At 38.3% G+C, this 19,846-nt stretch overlaps 1 protein-coding gene across 1 annotated transcript in view; it reads right to left on the bottom strand.

The window, feature by feature from the left end:
* LOC142487165 (poly(rC)-binding protein 3-like) overlaps nt 1-19,846 on the bottom strand; it is an 895,499-nt gene that overhangs the window by 874,171 nt on the left and 1,482 nt on the right. The window lies entirely within an intron of this gene.

Raw genomic sequence — 19,846 nt, 5'->3', positions numbered from 1 at the left:
CACACTGCACACACACTGCTCACACTGACACACACTACACACACACACACACACACACACACACACACACACACACACTACACATATACATAAATCAGCCTTACCTTGGGGATGATTGGTGAGGCATGTGGCTGCAGGGGGGGGGGGCGTGCCGGTGGGGGTGGTGCTGCTGTGGAGGGGGATGATGGCTGCGGGGGCCCCCGATGCTGCGGGGGCTGGTGGGATGGCCCGGTGCAGCGCGGGGGGGCATGGGGGGGGGGGCAGGACGACCCTGTGCTACGGCAGGGCCAGGGGGCCCTGTATTGCGGCGCGAGGGCCCTGTGCTGCGGCGGGGGGGAGCCGGACCGGAGGGGAATCCCCCCTCCCATCTCCTGTCACGCGGTGACAGGGGAAGCGGAAGCCGTAGGGGCATCCCCCCTCCCATCTCCTGTCCCGCGGTGACAGGGGAAGCTGAAGCCGGAGGGGAATCCCCCCTCCCATCTCCTGTCACGCGGTGACAGGGGGAAGCCGGGACCGCGGGGTAAATATGCACTGATGCGGCGGCCATTTTTTTTTTTAAATTAGCGCGACCCCGTTAGTAACGCGGTGGTCTCGGGGTGGACCCCGAGGACCGCGTTATAACGGGGTTTAGCTGTATATAGAATAAACAGTGTCTTGTATATAGCCAAAGATATACATATAGAATATAGCATAGATTGTACGTATAAAGTCTACCTACCTATATATATATATATTCCTACGAATGTATACCTGAACATCCCATATGCACAGATTACTCATATAGTACACCTCTAGTATCTGCATACTATAGTACATCTCAATATATTATATCTTCGTATAGTATATTACAGAATATATATATACTTGTCTATATTTCTTAGCTATACAGCTCCCTAGTATATATATATCGTGCATACAATATAGCATATAAATAGAGAACAAAGGATATATGTATTACCTATATATATATATATATACCGCATACGTAAAACATACATGTATATACAGCATGTATATGGCACATAGCATACAGTGTAGTATAGTATGATATAGTATATTTCAGTGAATGTATATACGTCTACAACTCCTATCTCTACAGCTTCCTAGTGTATATATTTTGAGTATATATATACACTATACAAATGCAAACAGTGTATATATATATTGTGTATATAATACAGCATCTAAATAGAGAATAAATATAAAACAAATAGAGAACAGGAGGCATATGTATTACTTATATGTACATACAGCATACGTACAACCTAGACATATATATAACATGTTTATGGCATATAACATACAACGAATATATATTATAGAGTATATAGCACATGCATATATTCATTTATATTCATTCATAATCTTAAGGTTGTTTTTTTAACTTTTGTGAATAATGTAACTTTACTATAACTTTATTTTGAAAACTTAGTGTAACCGTAACTGTAACAACGGGACCTGTAGGTACTTGAAAGTGGAGCAGGCTATAAGTTCAATCGCCTATTGCCTCTCCACTTAGGTCTCACAGATGGGTTGCTGTCTTTAAGATACAGGCTTCTGTATCGGGGCACAGCCATCTTTGGTACACGAGATCTCCAGGAAGTGTCCAATATCTCTGTACTGTGTTAGCCGAGCTTCAATAATCAAAAATAAATAGATGATACCATTCTGTGGCTAACGAAATGCTTTTATTTGTGCGAGCTTTCGAGATACACTGATCTCTTCTTCCGGCGGTGTTACAATGAATAAAGCAAGCAATATAATATATATATTGTAATTATGTACAGTATATAGCTATACAGTAATTACTGGTTTCCTCTGTGCACGTCAGCAAGGGCAGATAAAGTTCTTACGGCAACACTCTGCAGGAGCCATTGAGCTGATTTCAGCTCTATTTACTGATAAGCTGTTTTAAATCTTACACATTGTGAGTGCCTTTAATCTTTTCTTTTGTTGATATATTTTGATTAAATATACTACACCATGACGTGGTTTTCGGTTGCGCTTTCTTTTTAGATTTCAAAGCTATGATTATGTATGCATTGCTTCACCTAACAGATACTAGAATAACTTTGCCTTGCCAGTAAGTCAGAAATTCTTAGCGGGTTGCTTTCAAATGTACTGAATCATCTGCCACCTTTTATTTCTATCTTGGAGATAAGACAAACAGAAAGGTTGTATTGTGGCTACAAATTTTGGCACGCTAACTTCCTTCCAGCTTTCTCTCATTCACCTTACTTTCTTCTCACTTATCGAACCTATTCTGGAAGCTTTGACAGTGCCAATTCTGTGCTAGCGCATGGAAAACCCCATTAACTTCTCATTGAAGTCAAATGGACTTTCCGTACGGCACTACCACAGCATACACAATAAGACCCTATGTCCTCTTCTTCTGTCTTTCCCTATATACCTACACATTTTCTCTGGTCTCCTTTACATCCCCTATCTGATCCTGTGACCACTTTTGTCGGTCACCTTAAATCTCTCCTTGGCCCATATTCTATTCTTCCCATTCGGTAGTTCTGGACTTTATGAGATTAAAGCCCTTGTCTGCTTGTCTTGTGTTTAGATTCCAGCTATTGCACATACAGTAGATGCAGCTCATCGTGAACACCTGAAGCTCAAGGAGGTCGGCTAGAAAGATTATTGAGACAATGGGCAACCTGGGTTATTATAGAATAAATGCATCAAACATAAAAGTATGGGCCAGGAAAAGGAAACCTGGCCTCAGAAAACATACAAACTAAAGCAGCAGTTCCATAAAATATTGCAGACTTGCAGTGCCACTTAGACTTAATGGCAGTGATCTATTTAATCCTGCGCTACAGTGTCTGTACTTCATGTGCTAAAGACATTTTATAGTCTTGGATGCTAAGAATGTTCAAGCCACAATAATGAGAATTATTATACTATTCTTTATATAAAACTAGACAAATCATAAATGTTTTGTGTGTTTTGTTTTGCAGAACATGTAGATTCCAATGTAATGTTTTTCCATATATCACAGAAATGTTAGTCCAAATGCTAAACAAATAAAAAAATATATGGAATAATGTCAAGTGAATATGAATAGTGTAAAATAATCTAGTTCACTCTAGATACCGTAGTCAGCAACTAAAAACAGAAAATCGAATTAGTCTGAATGTTTAGATTTAATTACAGATATATACATTCTTCATTGGCTCATTCATGGATTGAAGACTCTCACTCATTCATTTGTCACAAAAGGCACTGCTAATTTCTTCCTATGTGTTTCTTCATCACTTTCTAGAGTGTATTGATTTTTGCCAATTAAATTTCTGATGTCATTTGAGTTTTGATAGTAATCAATCTACAACTGGAGTGTAACTAACATGATGAATTGTTTTCATTCTAATTGTTGTTGAATTGTATTAAAAGTGTAATAGCACAAAAAATAGTTTGGGAAAGACACGATTTAGAAACATATTCATCACCCAGCTTTAATGGTTGTCATCTTGATGCGCATGAAATGAGAACTATTTTATTTCCATTCAAAAATTGGCAGTCATTTTTTTCCTGTGTTCTGCACCCAAACCTTTGTAATACGTGAAAAATAAGAACCAGCATTTTTCCCCCATAAAACTGTTAATTTCCTTAAAGTTTGTGAACCAATGCAAAATTCAATCTCCCCAGTCTGAAATAATCTGAAATAAATGTGGGTTCTCTCTCTCTCTGGAACTTTTTGGGGCTAAAAAGTTCTAGCAAACTTTTCTGAGAATATTTACGTTTCCACAAGTTCAAGTGAAACATTGGCGAACTAAATTTGAGCATGTCTGCAGACCTTCGTGGTCACATAAACATTTTGAGAATCGACATGTTCTGTATTTCTGGCTCAATGTAAATATAATTAAAATATAATTAAAAATATTGCCTTATACTATACTTTTTCAAGCATTTCCTAACATTTGAAACCGTGAACAGAGCAGAAATGAAATTAGCTAAATGCAGAACTGCATTTAATAACATTTAAATTGACCCTTTTAAAAATAATGTCCTTTCTATTATGGGTCACTATTCTACACTTCATCAATAAGGACTGACAAAATGCATGAGTACTGTATATTCATGTGTTACTCAACAAAGCACATAGCATAAAATCTAATGATGCATATTATTTTCTAAAGAGCAAAATAATTTTTGAGGGTAAGAGAATTAAGAAAAGATATGCTTGATGTTGTATTCCCTTATGATATCTTTATTTGGACCATAAATTTCAGTTCAGAGGAAATTAAACCTTAAAGGTTTGCAATGCTGGTAATTAGAACACTTTAACTGTGCCTTGCAGGGAAATTAAACTTAATTTCAACAGTGGGTGAGCTGGAGTATCTTAACATTTTAATCAATTTTATTTGATTCCAGATATTCATACTTGTTGAAATAGGAAATGAGACTGGACTCATTTATGAAAACTAGGTGTAAACCATTTTCATAATTTCTCCAAGGAGTCATACATTTCTGCAGATGTTAACAATAATTACTAATAATTTAGATGTAATAAAAGGAAGCATCTACCACTTTATACCTGTAAAAACAAACAAAACAAAGAAAACTTCCAAAGCATTATGCACATTGTCAAAAACAAAAATGTATTGCTTTAGAAATTAGACCTTCATCAGGATGATTTCCTTAAATACTGATATAGGCTGGAGACAGGTCATATTTAGTAGACGGTCCCAAGCCATGAGGTTCTTGAATGGACTGTGAGAGATATTACTGCACAATACGGCGATTTACTGCTTTGCACCACTTACAGAAGACATATTCAACTAAATTGGTCGTTGGTATGTTATGGCTTAGCCCTGTTTATTAAATATGGCTCATTATGTCACATGTTAAATAGAGTAGCAACATCACCACATCCAGGTGACTTATGATGAAAATATGATGTCTGATCCTCACACACCTCACGTTGAAATGGCAGGAACAAATAACATGAACTAGTAGTCATTTTTTGGAGATTATACATATGTTACAACCATGAAATCCAGCTCTCTAATTAAATTACTTTTCTTTAACAATGTTGTTTTCTTGTCTTTTCAGTTTATTATTTACTGCCAGGGCAGTTCGCTACCACAAATGATCCATGGGAGTATGTGGGATTCTGGGCCATTTCTGGTAATGTTGATAACTGCAACCTATGACCTTAACCCCTAACCTAACCTTAAACCCTAACCCTAAAAACCCTTATCCCTAATCTTAGCCATTAACTTTAACCCCCAAACCCTACAAATTCAAATCCCTAATCCTAACCTTCTTCCACAACCATGATATTTCTAACATTAACCCCTAAACCCTAAAAAGGCTAAACCCTACAGCAGGAGATCCAGAAGGTGAAAAAACAGAGCAAAGCAGCAACAAATCGAAGGGCTACAATACCATGGCTAAGTTTAAAAAATAATTGAATGAAAATAGTGACAACATGGATCAGATGAAGGTAAATTACTTTAACACGTTTCACGCATGTTTCAGCACTTCGTCAGAGAGAAACAGCCATGGCAATTGACCCACAGAGGCTACAGTAACTGGATGGACAAATGGCAGCTGTGAATTGTCCCATTCCTTGGCACACAAATTCAAGCTACCAAAAAGTGAAACATTTATTGAAGCGCTGTGGCTTTCACTAGATGTGCACCACATTTCCCTTGATCCATAAACGCATCAAATTCTTTTGGTGAACACCAAAATCCCCAAATATACATATTTTATTTCTGCAATTTTTTTTTAAATGTAATATGTACATGCAAGAAGTAGCCCAACACCAAAAGCCAACTCCCTGATGATTATAGGGTTAATTCTGAATGAAGTGCTGGCCTTTGTAATGGTGGTGGCTGAGTAGCGCATGGCTATCAGCAAGGCTAGAGAAAACTGGTTTTAGCCCGAGGTTAGTTACGTCTGCAGAAATCTGCACATGGCACACAGAGAGACCTCCATTGGACAACGAGCTACATTTATCTATACCTTTAAACTAATTAATATCATATAATGAAGCAAAGATTGGTGGATATTATGGATCTCGGGAAGTAGGGGGTCCCCGGACTTGAAATCAATGCACTGTATGCATGCTATTTTGGCTTGTTAAACAAATTTGAAGATTGTATGTCAAATAACGAAGATTTTATTTGCATCTTACATCAGTCTTCTGGTTCACTTCCTTCAGTACATTTGAAATTATTCTCGTGTAAGCACTTTAAAGGCAGACTACATACTACTTAATTAAATTGACCATGTACACTATATAGGAACAGATGCACTAACCTCTCTTTAAACCTATATATTACATGAAACCAAGCATTGAAACATACCATTAGAACAAATGTATGTAAAAAGGTATGTTCATTAGCAAAGAATGATCGTGCTAATTTACTGTAGAGACCTCTAGCTATACTCTAAGCTACTGTAGGAGACAGAGCAAGAGCAGCATGAATTTTTGGTGAATGGAGTTTGCCGGCACATTCTCTGGATGACAAATGACTGTTTAGTCTCACAAATCTTTACATTTTATTTGAAACTGAACATTTGTATTGCGATGAAAGGCAGACAAAATTGCATTTTTTTTAATGGTGTATGGAATTAGAGAATTACACATTAAAAAAATTATATATTTTGTTTCAAAGCATGGAGAGGCAAATCAGTACTATGACCCAGATGCTATAAGCTCCACTAGGCTATTTAACCTAAGGAAGGGAAGAGAAGGTGGGGAAAAGAAGGGAAAGGAAGAGAAGACAGGTGCCCAAAAAGGACTGTCTCTGAGATACATGCTAATTTAACTAATTTAAATATACTTTGCATGTCCAAATTAGCATATATCCCAGGTATCTGAGATGTGGTACTTTTTGTGCACAAGGGGTAGCCTGGGTTGTTAGGTTATTCTCTTTAGTGGACAGTCATTATGAACAACCTGACGTTAATATAGGTTAATGTCATGTTAAATAGCCTAACAGAGCTTAGAGCATCTGGCCCGTAAGCAGTATATAAAATATTTATTTTTAAAAATGTTAGAAATTTATACTTTTTTGTTGAGCTGCAAATATTTGTAAAGTCATAAATGACACTGGAAATTTGAAGTGTAAAAATATTTATTAATAATGACTTTGGCTTCAGCATCTTCCAGAACAGGGGTCTCCAAACTCAGTCCTCAAGGATCGCCAACAGGCCGGCTTTTATGGATATCCCTGTTTCAGCACAGGTGGCTCAATCAGTCTTTGACTGAGCCACTGATGAGCCACCTGTGCTGAAACAGGGATATCCATAAAAGCCGACCTGTTAGCGATCCTTGAGGAATGAGGTTGGAGACCCCTGTTCTAGAACACCATAAGCTTGTCCTTCCTGCAGCCAAGGAAGACACCTTGTGAAGAAAAGATTGGGAAATTAGGCAGGTCTGTGGAATGCCAAAAGAAGAAGAATTTATAATTAACCTTTCTACCTCTCTAATATATTTCACAGTCATCAAATAATTTACAAATATATTGCTCAAAGCTTCTGAACGATGATGTTTACAACCCCAAAGATCACTGTGTTCCTCTGAACCCTTCCGATTTGAAAATTGACTACTCTTATTTTTCGTAGTCATATACCCCACTGTGAAATAATCCAGGAGATTTCATGTTTATGTACAAAACATGTACTGTATATTGTCTAAAAACTGCTTGTATATTATTTGAATTCTTTCCTCATTTACGTATCTAAGAAAAACAATATGTACTTCTTTTTCTGATTTTCTTCTATCATGTGGCCTAAATTTGAAAGGCTAATAATAATATGTTGAATTATAAAACTTTCGAAGAGTAGAAGTTAAAATTACCAATGCTTTCATTTTATTTTAAGTTTGAAATATGTTGCCAATTGGGACTGCAATTTTAATTTTTTTAAATTTATTTTGCAGTCAGAAACAAGCAGGTTGCACTGGACACTACAAAGTATATATCTTTACGTCAATATATACATTGGAATGCCAAACTGAATTTAAAGCAGCAGGTGCACTTTGGTTAGAGTCTGTGCAGAGGTCATATGCTCAAATTAAATCTGAGAGTCCTTGAAATGTTCGCATTAATTATTAAAAATAATCAATGCTTAGTGCCCATTTAGAATTGTCTAGAGAATCTAGGTCATCTATACTGTACATAGCAATGTTGTTAGGGTATTCTTTATAATGGTGACTATTACAGATTGGTATATTATTAACTTCTTTGTTACTTCACTCATAGACAAAGTGATAGATTATTAAACATCTACAGTATTTACTCAATACAGAAGAAGAAAAACCTCCAATGTACTTGTGGCCAGGGTTCCCCTTCGGGCTTCTTGCCTTCTCCTTATCTCCAGGAACGCTGCGGGGGGGGGGGGGGCGCGGCTGTCAACAAAGGGGTGCGGATGCACCCGGCGAGCGCCGGCAGCTGCGGGGAGCAGTGGCAGGCATCGGGGGCTGATAGCTGAGGCAACCGGGTAACCATAAGTCCCCGGCGGCTCCGCCATTTTTGTCTAAATCGTGCATGCGCGAAGCACGGCACAGAGTGGCGGCATAGAGACAGCTCTGCATGGGGAACTATAGCTCCCAGGAGGCATAGGGGCAAGGCACCACCTGACTCACGGCAGCCAATAGGGTGCAAGTTTCCCCTGCAAGGGGATGTTGGATACATTTTTTGTGCTGTGAGCCACGCCTGTCGGAGCTGGGACAAGGAATGGTAGGTTGTGTGTGCAGGGGTCTGTGGCTCCTGCAGTAGGCCAGATACCTCCTGTTAGGTCCCAGCTACGCCCTGACTCCCCTCATTTTGTGGTTGCTGCAGGGACAGGACAATAGATAGGGACACTGCCCTGTAGTGACATTGTGAGGGACACAGACAGGATGCAGCTGTATCCTTGCATCACGTGGTCTGGGATCAGTTCACCATATACAGTAAAGAGACATTCTTCATGGTGGCACCATCCACGTGGGATACCACCCAACGTAGAGGCGGAGGCTACGCCAACATCGCTGGGACCAGTAGATCTACTTTATCTTCTGGCCATACCCGGGTGCAGGAGCACCTGGGCAGGTACTACAAGTGTTGGGTGCCCAGGGACAGCGCAGTACTTTGGGGTGACCACGACAGGGGTGTGGACACGGTGTTGGAAACACGGTGAGGGGTTACGGCCGTACGAGGCCTGGTGGGTAGCTGTAACCATTATTTAGTGCTATATAGTAAACTTGTTCTGCGGGACCCAGTGTGTACTCTTTATTATGTGTCCTGTAACGGGGTTATTCTACATATAGAATCCCGTACAGGTGGAGGCGCTACCGAGCACTGATCCAGGTGCGCTCCAGGTCCCCAGCAGCGGAGGCTCAGGACTCTTGTGAGCCACAGGTATTGCACCACACATACGCTGTAGCTACACATCTCCCAAGGGGGTGGGGAAAAGTGTGTTACATAATGTATTGGCAGTTACAAGTGGGTAGGTTGCACTTTGGCTGGTATGCTTTTAACTATTAATGTAAATGTAACATCTTTGCATTTATGTATGTTAAAAGATGCTCTGTATTTGATAAGCAAAATGTGTTTATGGTCAAGCAAATAATAGATTATTCCACACAGTAAATGTATCTTGAATCGCTTAATTTATTTAAAGGTTATAACATTCCCACCACGTATGGTTCATAGTGAAGTGCAAAAATGAACCAAAGCATAACATGCTGTACACCTTGTCGAAGGAGACCAATTAACAATATGAAACTAGTGTGCACAAAATCTTAAGTCAAAAATAGTCTTTGTAATCCTTCATTACATAATGTTATTTATGTCTCGGCAATAAATGTTTTTAATTTTCGAAACTTGAAGTTTGCTTTCCATGGCCCTGAAATCTATGTACTGTAAGGAATAAGATTGATCGTTAATTCTAGCTACCATGTTTTGATGCAGTGGCCAGTACAATATATTTTAGTAGAAGACAGTATTATGTCCTGTATTGTACTTCTTGGGAACATGTGAACTGGTGGGGGCTCTATTTATTGAACCATCTGTCTAGCACCAGTGCTCTCTGAATGTGCTTCCATGGCTTTCTTGACTTTCAACGTATATTCGTTATTCACAAAGGCAGAAGTTTACAGCCACTGGGGGTCATGTACTAAGCTCCGTTAAGTCACTTTTAGAGCGCAAAGTGCTCTTAGAACGTGATGTTGCGCTGAACACGATGCACTAAGCCAGGCAAACAGGCACTTTGCGCTCTAAAACTGACTTTTTTCAGGAAATTTTTCTAAGTCCAACTTTGCTTGTTCGTTACCCTGTTTGCGTTAAATTCTGCCCTTAAGCGGGATGCTCTAAGCAACGCAACCTTAGCGTACGCGAAAGTTGCGTTGAACATAACACGTCAGCTCAAAGTAGACGCAAAAAAAGCTGGAGTTTGAAACATTTCCTGCTTTACATTTATGCAGGCGCAACACCCATACAACAGGCAGGCGGGTGTCCCCGGCTGACCCCGCGGGGGTCCCCGAGGGAGGCCAGGGGTCGCGCGGGTGTCCCCGGCTGACCCCGTGGCGGTCCCTGGGTCCCCGCGGGAGTGTTGGGGTACCCACGGGCCTGCGGTACCAATGTTGTGCCTACAAAAATAATAAACATTATTTCTAACTAAATACACCCCCCTAACACATACAGTACAATAAGCACCCACCCTGAACTGACTATACCCACCCTGTACCCATTGAGTAGTATAGTGGTACATCATTCCCATATAATAATAATATGGGCATGATAAGCCTCTATTGCACTCAATGGACACCCTAATTACAATACATTAATGCACCAGATACACAATAATAAAACCTAACTCCAAAAAAACATACTTCACTAAATAAAAACAGTAGCCAGCTAATCTAATGAATACAAGCAATAACAACATCAACAATTAATTAATTAAATCATTAACCAATGAAACCAATTAATTCCTAAACCAACTCAAAATGAATAGTAACACTAACCAATCAAACCAATGAATTACTACAACATTAATGAATGTAACCATTAAAAGACAAAGAAATACATTCAAACAATCTCTGAAGTAACAATAAAACACATTAGCTAACATAATACAATATTAACTACAAGCAAACACTAATCGCAAACATTTTATTACATTAAGCAGGAAAAAAACAAACAATGACATCCACATAAAAAAACTGACATTAAAAACACCAACAGCAATACCAAGCCACAAATGCCCCCCAAATATTGTCATAATAATGTATTAATCTGTACCTTAAAGTGGTACAGATTAATATATTATCAGTCAATGTGCCTCCCCCAAAAAATCAAAAAAACACATCCAATGAAGACCCCTGTAAAAAGAGACATTTACAAACATTCAATATATTACTTACCATTAGAAGTGGAGGCCCTCCGACTCTCGGGGTAACAGGAAGATCACGTACCTTGAAGGACTCCAGCAGCATCCGATGCCATCCGCCATGAAGATCCGGATCAGGTACCCAAATCTTCTTTTTTCTTTCTTTAATCACCTTCTTCTATCTTCATCTGTCACCATTTCTTGATCTTCTTTATCTTCTATCTTCATCTGTCAATCCAAAAAAATCCCAATCGATGTTGTCTCGTCGTCTTCTTGGGCTCAAATGAGGCGTCGCGGCCTTAAATAGGGCTTGTGACGTCACATTTTGCCTCAAAATGGTTAACAGCCACCTGATTGGCTGTTCAAACCATGTTCCGACTTTAATTGTTTTTTTTTTACATGACGTCACTTAAAGGGAATGATGCCAGCCAATCAGAATGGCTGTGCTTCATTTGCCTTTAAGATGACTTCACTAAATCCAAGATGGCCGGCGTCACATGGTATTTCAGCCAATCAGAGTGTGGAATTGGTTCCCACGATCTGATTGGCTGAAATACCATGTGACGCCGGCTTCGTCACGTCATCTTAAAGGTAAATGAAGCACAGCCATTCTGATTGGCTGGCATCATTCCCTTTAAGTGACGTCATGTAAAAAAAAAATTAAAGTCGGAACATGGTTTGAACAGCCAATCAGCCAATCAGGTTTCATTGGTTAATGGTTTAATTAATTCATTGTTGATGTTGTTACTGCTTGTATTGATTGGATTAGCTGGCTACTGTTTTTATTGACTTTATTTAGGTATGCTAATGCAGTGTTTAATAATGGGCAAATAATCTATTATCCATAGCTGGATAATAGTAATTTTGCACATTATTGTACTGTATGTGTTAGGGCGGAGGAGGGGGGGGGGGGGGTTGTGTATTGATGTTTGTTAAATCTTTTTTTAATATACATTTGATTAATAGTGTACATGAGCAGGGGGTCTCCGGAGCTGAACAGCATTGGTTTCAGGTCTCAGGACACCCTACTTCAGGAGATATAGGCCCCGTTATGCGGTGCCGGTATCCCCTGCACTTTCAAGCTTCCGCGTCACGTGACCAGGACATTGAAATTCTACAGGGGATACCGGCACCCCATAACGGGGCCTGTATCTCCTGAAGTAGGGGGTCCTGGGACCTGAAACCAATGCTGTTCAGCTCCGGAGACCCCCTGCTCATATACACTATTATTCAAATGTATTTATTTAGTGTATGATCGCCTGTAACAGCCTTGCATGGAGATGGCAAATCTCCATGCAAATGTTACATGCGGCTTTTTTTTCTATCAGCTAGCGTACGGGAAGTTTAAGAACGCTAGCAGGGGGGAAAAAAGCAACCCGTACGCTGTGGGTGTTTTTGAGCACGTACGTAAAAAAATGAGCTCAAGGCCTTCGTGAATCGCGTCCCTGGCCTCACTTTTTAACGGACGTGCTTTTTTTGAACATCAGAATGCAAAGCCATTGAGCTTAGTGCATAGCCCCCACTGTCTTTTGTTTCAGAAGACACATGAGTAATAATCAATTTATTGAAATTAACAAAGCTTCAGTCTCTTCTGGGACCTCGATTAAGGACAATTTCAAATTGACACTAGATACTATATGCTTATGGTTACACTAACATCAGACCAGGTGTTATGAACATCGTGGACAGTGTCATTTCCCTGATCACATTTTTTTTGTCTTTATTTTAAAATGTATTACATAAACATGAATAGTACAAGGCACTCCCACTTCCAGTTCTAGATCTAAACAATTACATTCACTCCATTAAACAATATGAAAGAAGAATTAATTTAAAGCTGCATGCATATTATTCATGTACTCTATCGCATGGGTTTTTTTCTGCAACATTTTAAAGTTGGAGTCAATTTTATTTTTCTGTTGGTCTGGTCTCATTGGTTTCCATGACAATTTTATTATTTTAATATATCCTACACATCATATTTTTAGTACTCAGTGCAATAGGAATGAAGCACAAACATGCCAAAAACAGGGTTCAGCAGATTCAATAAGGTAATGTAGCATAATAAAATATATATTGTGAATCGAGCAACATAGATTGTTATTTTATATCCCATGTGGCTCAAAAATAGACTTGATTTACGCTTGTTTTGTTTTGGGTGGTGGGAGGGGTAACAGAAGTGATCAGTCACTTAAAGCAACAGTTCAAGCGACATGTTTTTTGTTTTTTGTAATAGGATTGAAGCAGGGAGTCTCTGGCACTGAACCATGTTGATCACAGCTCCAGTGACACCCTGCTTCCTAAGATTCTTACCTCCATAGGGGGTGCCTGTTGCAGCGATGGCTAGGCTGTGTAGGGATATCGATATGGCGGCTTAAAAGGCCTGCATCACAAGGGCCTATAGGAAGCAGTGACATCATTCCAGCAGAGAGATACATGCACCTCCTATGCAGGTAAGTATCTCCCAAGGCTGGGGGTCCCCAGGGCTGAAATGAACGTGGTTCAGCTCCGGAGACCCCGTTTCACACCTATTTTAAAAATTCAATGAAAACATGTTTCTTAGACTGCTTCTTTAAAGACTGTATTGTTATCAATGTATGTATTCTATTCTCCATTCCAATACAAGAGGCCAAAGAAAAAGAAATAAATATCAATATCTTTATGATTTCTTTAAAGAGTTATGTTTGTGAAACCCATATGGGTAATAGATTTAACAGGGCAGTATAATATATAAGCAGTATATATCTTGCACAATATGGATTTTGTGCAATGTTTGGTGCAGTCCCTGTGAATTGTGTTCTGTGTTCTGTGCTATGTTGAACATCATAGGCACATAATGTTACATAGAGGCTGTCTTCTTAATCAACGCACCCTTTGAATTATATTTCTATTGTGTACCAGTTATTGTAAGCATGGCATGGTTGATTATTGTCCTGGTTTACCACTTGTGCTGGGCACAGCTCTGATGACTATCCTTGTGTTCTGCTTCTGCTGACCACAGCTGGTCACTGTCCCTGTGTTTTGCTTCTGTTAGGCACAGTCAGTGACTGATCCTATATTCTGCTTGTGCTAGGTAAATCTGGGACTGTCCTCTGTCTCTGTTTTGTGTGATTTCTTCAGAACTGTGTCTCATATTAAATACATTAAGAAGTGTCTCCTGGTTTGGTCCATCTTGTTCAATCACCAGAGTGTAATGTTGGTCATTAATGTAATGACAATGGCTTTCATGCTTTTGTGATTGATCCTTCTAGATATTTTATGTCTCCCTCAAGTGTAACTGGTGTAAAGGTGCTTGTATTGGTATCAGTACTGTATAAAAGTGCATTGTTCTCCAAATACTAGTTTATTTGATGATGAACACAATTACCACAATTAATGAAAGTGTTTCAATAACTTTAGGCACAAATTGCCAATCCCTCAAGTGGGAAACAACAGTTTGAAATTGCCAGGTATTACGTGACACATCTATTAAACCAATATCCAAGGTCGTAATGTATCAAATCTCGAAACAAGAATGTGTGTTTTAATATGTTAAGCTCAATAATATATTATACTTTATTATAATACAGATGAACCCAACATTATTACTCCTGCTGGCGCTTTGCAGTAGGACATACACAATTCATGAGCGGTATAATAGGCTATTGTTTTTAATGGGAGGGGGTAAATCACTATTTCACCTGCGGAAGAGTGCCAGTGGATGCATTGACATTGGTTACATCTGTATAAACATGATGAAACTTCATTTAATAATAATAATAATAATAATTGTTTGTTCTTGTTTAGCGCTGCTAGTTTTACAGAGACATTTTGCAGATACAGTCCCTGCCCCGTGGAGCTTACAATCTATGTTTTGGTGCCTGAGGCACAGGGAGATAAAGTGACTTGCCCAAGGTCACAAGGAGCTTACACCGGGAATTGAACCAGTGCCAGAGTCAGTGTCTTTACTCACTGAGCCGCTCCTCCCATTTCTAAAATCTAATGTCCATGTCTGTTTAATTTTATGCACTGTACCAAAATATAACTTTGATTTTAATCGCGTTTCCAGGATACCTTGATTTTGGATCAGCAGTCACACTTCATGAAGGGTAACCATGTTATAAATGTAAGAAAAGTTTGCTGTTTTGATTTGATTACATATCTTTAAAATGGAAACAGTGAAACTTAAGCAAATAAAAGCTAAGGATTGAGATTCAGCTGTTCAGTTTCAGGATACTGAAAAATATTGTGTACAAGGTATCACTACTCCAAAAGGATTAGATAACTATTTAAAGTTTAACCTATTGTTTTAATTGAACTATTTCCTTTCAAAATATATGCAATTTACTATACGTGCATAATCACTGCAAACAACCTCTGTCCATGAATAAATATTTGTCATTATACAGTATTTCCCTGACACACATGAATGGGAATATATGCACAACTACTTTTTATACATTGTTTACTATACTATGATATATAATAACCCATACAGCACACAGGCTGGGATTTACTAGGCAGTGATACAGGGTATTGCACCCTGATTTGACTTGAATGGTAGTTAACGCCGGATCGGCATGTAATACCCTGCCACACGGCTCAGTGAATCCTGTCCAAAATGAGATAACATTAGTAGTACAGGTTGGACATTTTACATTACCTATTTTCTTCATATACACATTACCACTAACCCAATACAAGTAATTATTTAATCACCTTTGAAAAAGTCTGGAGTTAGAATACAGAGACAAAATAAAATGGGTCCAATAAATGTAAATAATTCAAGATGTTACTCTAAATGAAAATTTGTAATGCAACTAATGTTTGAAACATGAAGTAAGCTCTACAGTTTCAGTTTGTGAATTACATGTAGGCAAACAAGCCACTGCTTCAGCAGTTCTTTTCTAGCTACAGAGCAAGTATTGCTGACATTTTAATACGACGTTAGAAACAGAATGCATTCTTCTGCCAATTCAAGAAGCGCGAGATATAGATATTCTCTCTGGTATATTAACTGATGTCACAATGTGCATGTCTGTTATCATTGTAGAAAGTCTGTCAAGTATTACTGAGCCACAACTCTGACATTTACATTCAAACAGAATTTCACTAGATTAAGACATCAGTGCCTGGCATGACTATTTATTTCATCAGGCGCCCTAAGGTGCTACATTTTAACACAATGCGGTGTACATATCTATGACAGAAAAAAAATAAAAACTGTTCAGTCACTACTTTTCCTTATTATCACAAGGTGATGCTGACTCCCATGACACTTTCCTGCATCTAGTATAGAAATTCACAGACTTACCACTGATATGAGATGGTGAACAGTTTAATAAATCAAAGCGTGATGTCCATTAGCATTATTACTGGCTATTTGTCTATGCTATATATGACTACATTTTCCTAATTGTATCGTACATATGATATAGAAAAGTTGACTTCTTGCTGAAAGACAAAAGTCAAAAATATATGAAGTAGTTCATGTTCTGAAGCAATAGTACAATACACACATTAAATGTGTAAAAGCATTGAACTGTTTAGATTTGTATAATTGTCGAAAGTATTATCCCATTAGTATGATGAAATGTTAAAAGCCTAAGTGGTCCTTGAAAAATGATGTTCTTTTGTAGGAAGTGCTACTTTTTAATTGACCAACATTGAACTTCATCAAAGACGACTCGATAAGACCCTTCTTCAGGAAAGCAATTTTAGGGGATGGAAAAACCAGAAGTACTGTGTATTGATTGTCAATATCTTATCTGAGTATAACGCACAGGGTCCAGTTTCTAAACTATTCTGGGAAGAGCATAAAAAGCAAATGTTACCAGGTAACGCTGGCCACATCAAACTACAAATTGAATGTCTTTATTTTATGCCACATCCACATTTTCTGGGCGCTGATACCATTAACAGGACATACATAGATATTATGTATGGGTACTGACATTGAGCGTTTGAACGTTTGAGCTATTTTATGCAAAGGTTAGGCATCTTTATAGAAAGACAATGTATACAGGCATACGCTAAATAAGTTAAGACATAGCAAGAGTATTGATCTTGGGAAACATCTAATTGCCATTAATGGAGTCAGGAAGGATTTTTTCCTTTTATGAGACATAATTGGCAAATATTCCAGTTTTTTTTTTGTTTCCTCTAGATCAATGTAACTACAGTATAAATACTGCATAAGATGAGTATTTCACACAATTAGAATTTAACAAAAAGTTCAATTTGATGGCCAATTTTTTTTTCCACCTATTCAACTATGTTACAAATAACTACAAGCACGAGGGCTTTACACATAATGAATACATATTCTAAATTCTAAATGTTACTGCACAGATTAATTACTGCAAAGAGGTGGACTATTTCATGATAATTGATACACAATATATTCAGTTAGGGCCTTCGTCTATATAGTCCAATAGTCCAATGAGGTTTTTTGGGTTTTCTTGAGTAAAAGTCTCCATTGAGGTAAATGTGAATTGACTGAATGGCCTTATCAGGCTATACAGAATGACCCGGTCTTGGACAATTGGCCACTGTTGGGACAGTTCTCCACCGCAGGTAATGTATCACCTAACCCCTTGCCTTTAAACCCCAAATATTAACCCCTTACCCTAAAAACCTTAACCCTAATCCCTTACCCTAAAAACCTTAACGTTAACCACTACCCCCCCCCCCCAAACATAAAACCATAACTTAACCCCTTACCCTAAAAACCCTAACGTTAACTCCTTACCTTAAAAAAACATAAAAACCTTAGCCATAACTCCTTACCCTAAAAACCTGAACCCCTGATCCGAACACTAATCACCTACCTCAGGGCCCTCGGCAGCTAAATGGGCGTGGCGAAACGGCTGTAGCTAAAAGTCCCTTTCAGGAATGACCCCCTGAAGCCTTCACACATGCATCTATTTCATTGTACAGTTACATTGCTGAATTGCTTACTGAAAATCTAGAAGATGTAATTTATATATATACGGATCAAGTCAATATATTCTAGATTTTGAATTGGTGACCCCCATGTCAACAAAAGGGTTAGGGTGTCTGAATACCATTCTTTAAATATGAGTATCTATAAGCATTATTAAATCTGCAGACTAATAAAATAAATGGGGTGGGATGGATAAAAAAATAATATCTGTAACAGATTTAGTTGCACAGCCTTCTTAGTGCCAGCAGGCTGGCATTGCTTTGCATAAGAAAGGGTGGAATAGTTTATGCTAAAACAAAACCTATCATTTTAATTGGATGTATAAACTTGACCCACTACTAGAAAAAAATACTGCAATAACTCTATACAATACATTAGTCTCTATTCTTGCTATGTTTCCCAGTAAATATTTTGTATATAAAGTAATGAATAAATATACCCAAGTCAATCATTACACTTGTATATGTAAAGAGGAAGACAAGTATCAAAATAAAGCTTGAAAAATAACCATAAAATGTGCTCATCTTTATATGAATACATAGGGGCTGGGACTCGGGGTGCTGCAGCCACAATGAGTTTATACGTCTTTCCATTATGGTAATGCATGTATGTTACTGATTTTGGATGCACAGCACCGCCACCCAAAAAATAGTTCCTGCACTCCTGTATGAGTTACATCACTACATACTTTATAAGGTATATTCTGTACAGTAGTTAAGGTTTAGGTAACATTTAGAGCTAGAAGAGTGCAATGTATGAGTTCATAATGCCATTCTTCTATCGTCTGAAAAGGTAGAATAACTGAACTCCACACTATGCTGACAATCATAGCAACTTCCAACATACCATTTGCATATATATATGTAAGATCTCAGCACAGATTTTGACACTCGTGCACTATTTTCAGTATGTATATATATGTATGCGCTATACAATCGAATTTCATTAATTACATTGCTGGCAGAAAGGCTAAAACAGATACATACAGTAGCTTTTAAAATAAACATCCCATTGTACAGGTGCAGTAAATAAATAATCCAAATATTATCTAATATTGAACAGATCCTTAATCCCCCTCCTCCATTCATGCTGACTGGCCGCATTGTACAGTATCTGCTTTCTTGCTGACAACCTTTTTTTTTTTATTAACATTGTTGCAAAGGCATGCTGAGATTAGACCCAGTATACAGACACTTCCTCAGGGTTGCTCTATAGCTCCCTCCATCCTTGCTGGTTTCCTGAACACAACAAGAAACAATTTTGCAAACCCCTTGCTTGCATATGAGAGAACCCTGAAGTTTCCTCTGTGGCATACAGTACAGAATGCACCTGTGTCTAACTAGCACTATCTCGGAAGTCAAAGCCTCTGTCCTCTGTCACATTGCTTCAGGTTCTTTAGATCAGTTTACCAACATTCACTAACCACTTGTTTTATCATCTATTTTTACTACTGCATTTAATCAATCTTTACTTTAATAGATGTAAATATGCATATATATTTTGTTTCAATGCACGTAAGAAGCTTGTGTGTGTACCTATGTAGGAATATGTATATATCTAGACCTATTATATTTGTGCGTGTGTATT

This window comes from Ascaphus truei, chromosome 2, assembly GCF_040206685.1.
Source record: "Ascaphus truei isolate aAscTru1 chromosome 2, aAscTru1.hap1, whole genome shotgun sequence".
Lineage (NCBI taxonomy): Eukaryota > Metazoa > Chordata > Amphibia > Anura > Ascaphidae > Ascaphus > Ascaphus truei.
The sequence above is the reverse complement of the archived record's forward strand: the minus strand, read 5'-3'. Positions and strand labels throughout refer to the sequence as shown.